The sequence below is a fragment of the Malus sylvestris genome, chromosome 13 (assembly GCF_916048215.2).
Source record: "Malus sylvestris chromosome 13, drMalSylv7.2, whole genome shotgun sequence".
NCBI classification, from domain to species: domain Eukaryota; kingdom Viridiplantae; phylum Streptophyta; class Magnoliopsida; order Rosales; family Rosaceae; genus Malus; species Malus sylvestris.
Window position 1 is genome coordinate 23,622,810 of NC_062272.1, and position 6,000 is coordinate 23,628,809.

Below are 6,000 nucleotides of genomic sequence, written 5' to 3' on the forward strand. Positions count from 1 at the left end.
GCACCGGCTCGCACATGACTATGCTACAAACATGAAGAGGAAGCTTGACCAGATGAAGGAATCTGATGGTCAGATTTTACTTGATCATCAGAGGTTTGTGGGTTTGTTCCAAAGGCATTTATTGCCTTTGTCTTCTGGGGCTGTACTGCGTAATGAAGCTCTAAATGATCAACCTCCGATGCCTCCTCCTTCTAAGGTTCTGTCCAGTACAGAGGCTCCGAATGATCCCCATCCGGTGCCTTCTCTTTTTAGGGCTCTACCGACTATTGAGACTTCTCCTAAGCAACCTTTGTGAAGGCTCCCTCTTGTTTGTTTATTTTGACTCATGTATATGTACATATTTGTAACTTATCGGACATATCAATAAATAAGCTTTGTTTCATTTCAATGTATTGTGTTAAATACATCAAGAAAAAGATAAGGAAAATTAAATTTTTCTTACCTATGTGCGGCACGAAGAAGACGAAGCAAGCGACGAAAGACGATCCTTTGCATAGGCAAGATTTAGAAGATTGCTAGAGGAGGGGGAACAAATATCCTCTAAGCTCTCTCTCTTTCTCTTGTAGGGTAAAATAAATCGCTCTCCAATGTTGAATTAATAATCCACTTAAGGTGGACTTAAATAGGCTTTGAGAGAAATTTATTTCCCTTTCCTAGAAGTATCTAATTTCCAATTCAAGAGGGAATCTGCATCAAAACAGGAAACAATCTTAAGTTTCCCAAAGCAAAAAGATCTCTACACCTGCTGCCATTTTTTGCGAGCAGCCCAACAGGTGTGGGGGCATTTACGGTGCAAAAAATAATCAAGAGGCGACACGTGGATTTTTGGGTTAAAGGGACAAAATTACCTTCGAGGCACACTGAAATTCCTACGCACGAGCAATGGACAATCATCCCTTAATCAAGTCAAAAGTGCCCAAATAGGTATTTATTTATAACCTATTGCATCCATCCCTCATCATATCTTCTCCACAATGTAACCCCTAAATCATTCATTTTTATTATATTAATTAGCTAATTAATTGATTAATTATTCAATTAATTTGCTAATTAAACACAATTCATGAACTTGACCCACACATCCATCTAAGTGGCCGGTCCATCTCCTCCCAAGGTGGCCGGCCACACCCCTATATAAACCCCTTCATTCTCTCCAAAACTCAACTCCAATTCTCTTGCTAAATTCTCTAAATTCTCCAAACACTTTTCCCTCAAAATTCTAACTTTGGCATCGGAGGTTCTTCGGCCAAAGCCCCCCATTCATCGTGGGAGCGTGAGGCTCTTGGCCTTGACCTAAGGTGTTATTTGTTTTGCAGGTGCAATTTTGTCCAAGAACAAGAATGAAGAAATTTGCATCCACAAATAGCATAGCGTTCAATTCATGGTATTACACCAAGAGTTTTTTCTTACAAACACTACAAGACAGCACCACATTTATCACAGTTAATTCACCACGGACATAAAAGACTCGTTGTAGAATATCCAATATTACCACGGACATTTAAAGTCTGTTGTGAGTAAATGGTTTTAACAACGGGCAAAATTGGCCCGTAATAGAACATGTTAGAATAATAACGTGCAAGTAAAGCTTGTTGCAGTTATTTGATATAACCACGAGGGTAGCCCGTTGTTGAAATAAATTTAATCACAGCGCCTTCTTGAAATCAATCACGGTATATGAATGTTGTAGGTTAATTTATTTAATATTACTCTCAAATTTGTTATCAGAACCAACTCTATCTTAAACCCAATCTATATACCAATTCCAGATCTGATACCACCAACCACCCAGTCTCACCCATTCGCTTCCTTCGACGGTTTCTCTGAAATCTCCAAACTACTCATTTCTCTCTCCAAAGCCCCCGCCCCCCTCTTCTTCGAAATCGCAACCATCTTCTATCCGGCGCCCACACAAGAACTCGTCACTGACGCAGAGCCCGCCAGAAGCTTTCTCTAGAGAACAACATGTCGGTCGTCGTCCCCATGGCCTCGCCCAGTCGCTGGCTCGACTTGGATGACCAGCCATTCCTCAATTCCAGGATTAGTATGTCTCTCGATTTCTTTGTAAATATATTAAAATTTAATTCCGTTTTTTGAAATGATACCGTGATTATTCTGCAATTAAAGTGTAATTATGAATAAGTATGTTTTTTACAATTCAATTTTGGCTAAATGTGATAAAGATTAAAGCTTTACTTAGTTTTGGTTCAATACGATAAGGTGCAAGAGAAAGGGATATGTTGATAACTAGGAGGCAAGCATGCCTTCTCCAAGCATGACCAAGCATAGAACGAGCAGTGTGAAATTTTTCGGGGTCGAATTGTGCCCTGACAATGTGGCTGTTGCCATGGTATTTTGTTCAAGTTGTCCTAGGCCTTGCAGGGCTTGCTGTCTGTTTTTAACTTTCCATTTAAAAGACGATTTGCATCTCGACCTGGCTGAGGTACATTTACATTCACACTTTCTGTTATTTTTTGGAACTGGTTTGCTTTACATTTGTAGCTGTAGTTATTAAAAGTGGCATTCTTGATGAATTGTGAACTTAAATTGACGTTGGTATGCACTGATTGGTAAAGAATTTGCTTTGAGGATGCTGATTAGTATGAAAATGGTGCTAACCGGGGTACGATAATGGGATTCTAGCTTTGAATTACTGATGTGAGACATTGTTTTTCTTTGATAAGTGAATTGTTTGTATAGTTTTGGTTTCTGACAAATTTATATGTGAAGGATCTCCCTCAATTGGTCCCGCTCTCATTTTCAATTTTGATGTCCTCGAAGACTCAACGATGCTATCTTTGAACCTATTTTTGTTTGTTTTCCTAATTTTTTGGCCTTTTGTTGGTGAACTGCTATTATAGTGACTAATAGAAGTAGAAAGAAGGAACAAGGGGTTGAAATTTGGCTAATTCTGCCAATATAGATGTTTTGCAAGTGGCTGGGTTTTGCTAGTTTAAAGGTCTTAATGCTTCTTTTTCTTTTACTATTGCTTTTGTTATTCAGGGTTATTAAACTTATTACAATTTGCAAGTTACTCTTGAATTATTAAGCTTTCATTTAAAAATAAACAAAACAAGGAAGGAAAAACAATGAATTGAGGTATATTTGATATGTATGCTATTTTGCACTACAGTGAATCGTACAGATCAATTAAATTCTAGGCGGCGAATCTTCACCATTGATGAAATTGTGATTCTATGTTTAACTTCTACAGGTGCGTCCTCTGTATATTTCTATAATTTCAATTTCTGAAATATCTTTTGTTTATTAGATTTTACTTTCGATATGGTTACTATTGTTTATGGTTTATAAAAAAATAAAATCTATGTTTATGGTATTGGTTTGGTTAATCTTGTATAGTATATATTTGCAGAATTATACGTAGTGGCTCTATTTAGTAGGTTCATAATCTAATCATGTGTTTATCTTTTCTCAAGGACTCCTCTTATTATAATTTTGTCAAGAGTTCAATTGCAAAGGAATGCATGAGTAGAAAGGTTTAGAGGCAGAAACTCTATTCACTTTTCTTGATTGAGATCAAATGTATATTTCCACCCATACGAGTACCAAGATTTTTTTTCTTGTGATCCATATGCTTATGTCCATGCAAATAGAGAGGCAGCAATTGTTGAGGCTCAAGTATTAGGGGCAGTAGTTCACTCCCAAGGTCCTTTGTTTGGAGATGTTCAAAGAAATCTGAAGTCTTCAAGTGTTCTTGTTATTGGAGGCATATTTGATACTTTGTGGATAGTTTGGTATTTCTAGTATAACTCATCGTTAGCTTTAGTGTGCAGTTTGTAATATTTGATTTTGCGATTTGTTTATGTAATTATTATATTGTAGTAAATTTGTTTATATATTAAATGATTTATTATTATTATATTTTTTTTATTTTTGGAAATTTTTTTATGACGGTCATTAGCCGTGGTCAATTTGTAATTCACAACGGCTATAATGAATGTGGTGTTAGATCACAATCTACCACGGGCACAATCCGTGTTTATCTCACATTTGACAACAGGCATAGTCCGTGGTAGAAACTAAGACTTTCTATCACATCCAGATTACTAACGGGCACAGTGCCCGTGGTGGATTGCAATCTATTACGGGCATTGACCGTGGTAGATGAGCTTTTTTCTACTAGTGAAAGTGATATTCTAATCAGTAGTATAGAGTATTAGATATTTTGAATTTTTTAATCGTTAAATCTTGATTAGCTAATGGTTAAAACTTAAAATATTTGGAGTATTTTATACTATAGAGCACAATAAATTTTTCTTCTAACCAATAACCACTTTACTGTAAAAAGATGAGAAACCGAAATATGAGTGTAACTATATAAGACTCTACCAAAGCCAATTGGTCTAAGCACATATGCGCTATACCACGCATATACCTAAAAATAACATAAACTTCATCAGTCTTCTTAAGATATATATGCTTCGTTTTATATAATTAATTAGGCAAGAGTTGCCATATAAACCAATTAGCAATACTTCTCTTTCTAATATCGAAAAAGAACCTATTCGAATCCTCCTGTTTCGTTGGTCATCAAAAGAGAGACTGTATATCCATCATATACCAAATTGAGGGTATAAGTTCTTAATCTTGATTAGTTAAGTTCAACCATGTAATTAACTAGCCGCTTGTTAATTTCAGCATAGAACTCTAAACAATGAGATAACCAAGTGATAGAACTAGTAGATCCATTAGCCTTTATCTAAAAATAGTCTGTGTACGTACCTAAGGAAAACAAGAAACCTGCTGTTTGTGTATATTTACAGCAAACAGTAGGTGCAGAAAAGATACAACCGATGAGCACTGCATCCTTTCTGGAATGGAATGTGGCCATGAAAATGCTACTCGATCGTGCTAAATTTCAAAGGCAATGGCCCCATTCTTTTTCAAGATAACTAGATGGTCTGAAACTTGAAGGCTAAAACGTGGGCAGCTACCCATTCTACCTATCTTCCTAAAGAAGTGAGCTTCTGAGATGTGAATAGACAGCATGGATTTTGCTTGAATTTAATATACGTAAAAGTGAATGGCCAAACAAACTATAATCCTGAGACCGGACCACCTGTTATGGAAAGATCCATGCATAGTATAATCACATGCCTAGGGCTGGCTAGGAGTGAGTATTGGGACCATATATACATATATACAGACTTTTCTCTCCTGTGCACCAAGTCATGTGTGCATGAACCAGTTCAATCTAATGATGCCATAACCATACTCCAACAACAGTCTACAATGCCACAATTACACAATAACGATACTACAATAATACAACGACAAAACCGCCATGGGTTACGCATCACCCGACTTTACTATTGATGTTATACAATATGTCATTATGGTGTTAGATTGTTGTTGTTGTAGTGTCATTATGGCATCGTTAGACCCAACCGGATCATATGCAACCATGCACACAAAATGCATCTTGAAGAACATGTTGATACTGTTTTTAGATACACCAAGTTGCGCTCTTTGCTCGAAACCCAAGAAATATATCTCTCTTGGTATAATGTGACAATGGAAGGAAATTAAACCATAAGTAAATTGTAGCAATGGTCTCTCAACTTTAATCAAATTGAAGCTATGGTCCCTCAACTAAAAATTCATTACCATTGGTCTCTCAACTTATCAAAATGTGTTGCTATGGTCCTTTTCGTCAACTTCATTAGAATTTTGTCAAAATAAGTTATGTTGGAAGGATCATTGCTACAATTGGGGTTCCTCTACTCATCAAAACGTGTAGCTATGGTCATTTTCGTCAACTTCGTCAGAATTTTGTCAAAATGAGTTATGTTGGAAGGACCATTGCTACACTTGGGTTAAAATTAAGGAACCCTTGATTCAATTGGGTTAAAGTTGAGGGACCAATAGTAATGAATTTTTAGTTGAGGGACCATAGTTGTATATTTTGATGAATTGAGGGACCAATGGTAATGGAATTCTAATTGAGAGACCATTGCTCCAATTGAGTTAAAGTTAAGG

General features: G+C 36.5%; 1 long non-coding RNA gene across 4 annotated transcripts; it reads left to right on the top strand.

Moving 5' to 3' along the window:
• Positions 1-1,609: 1,609 nt before the first annotated feature.
• LOC126595092 (uncharacterized) lies at positions 1,610-3,880 on the top strand. Of its 4 annotated transcripts, none has more exons than XR_007613509.1 (4): positions 1,615-2,044; positions 2,221-2,959; positions 3,134-3,214; positions 3,438-3,880. It is a non-coding gene; the product is annotated as an uncharacterized LOC126595092 (long non-coding RNA). The 4 variants fall into 4 exon arrangements; XR_007613507.1 differs by having other exon boundaries at positions 1,620-2,044; positions 2,221-2,443; XR_007613508.1 differs by having other exon boundaries at positions 2,221-3,214.
• The last annotated feature ends 2,120 nt before the right edge of the window (positions 3,881-6,000 follow it).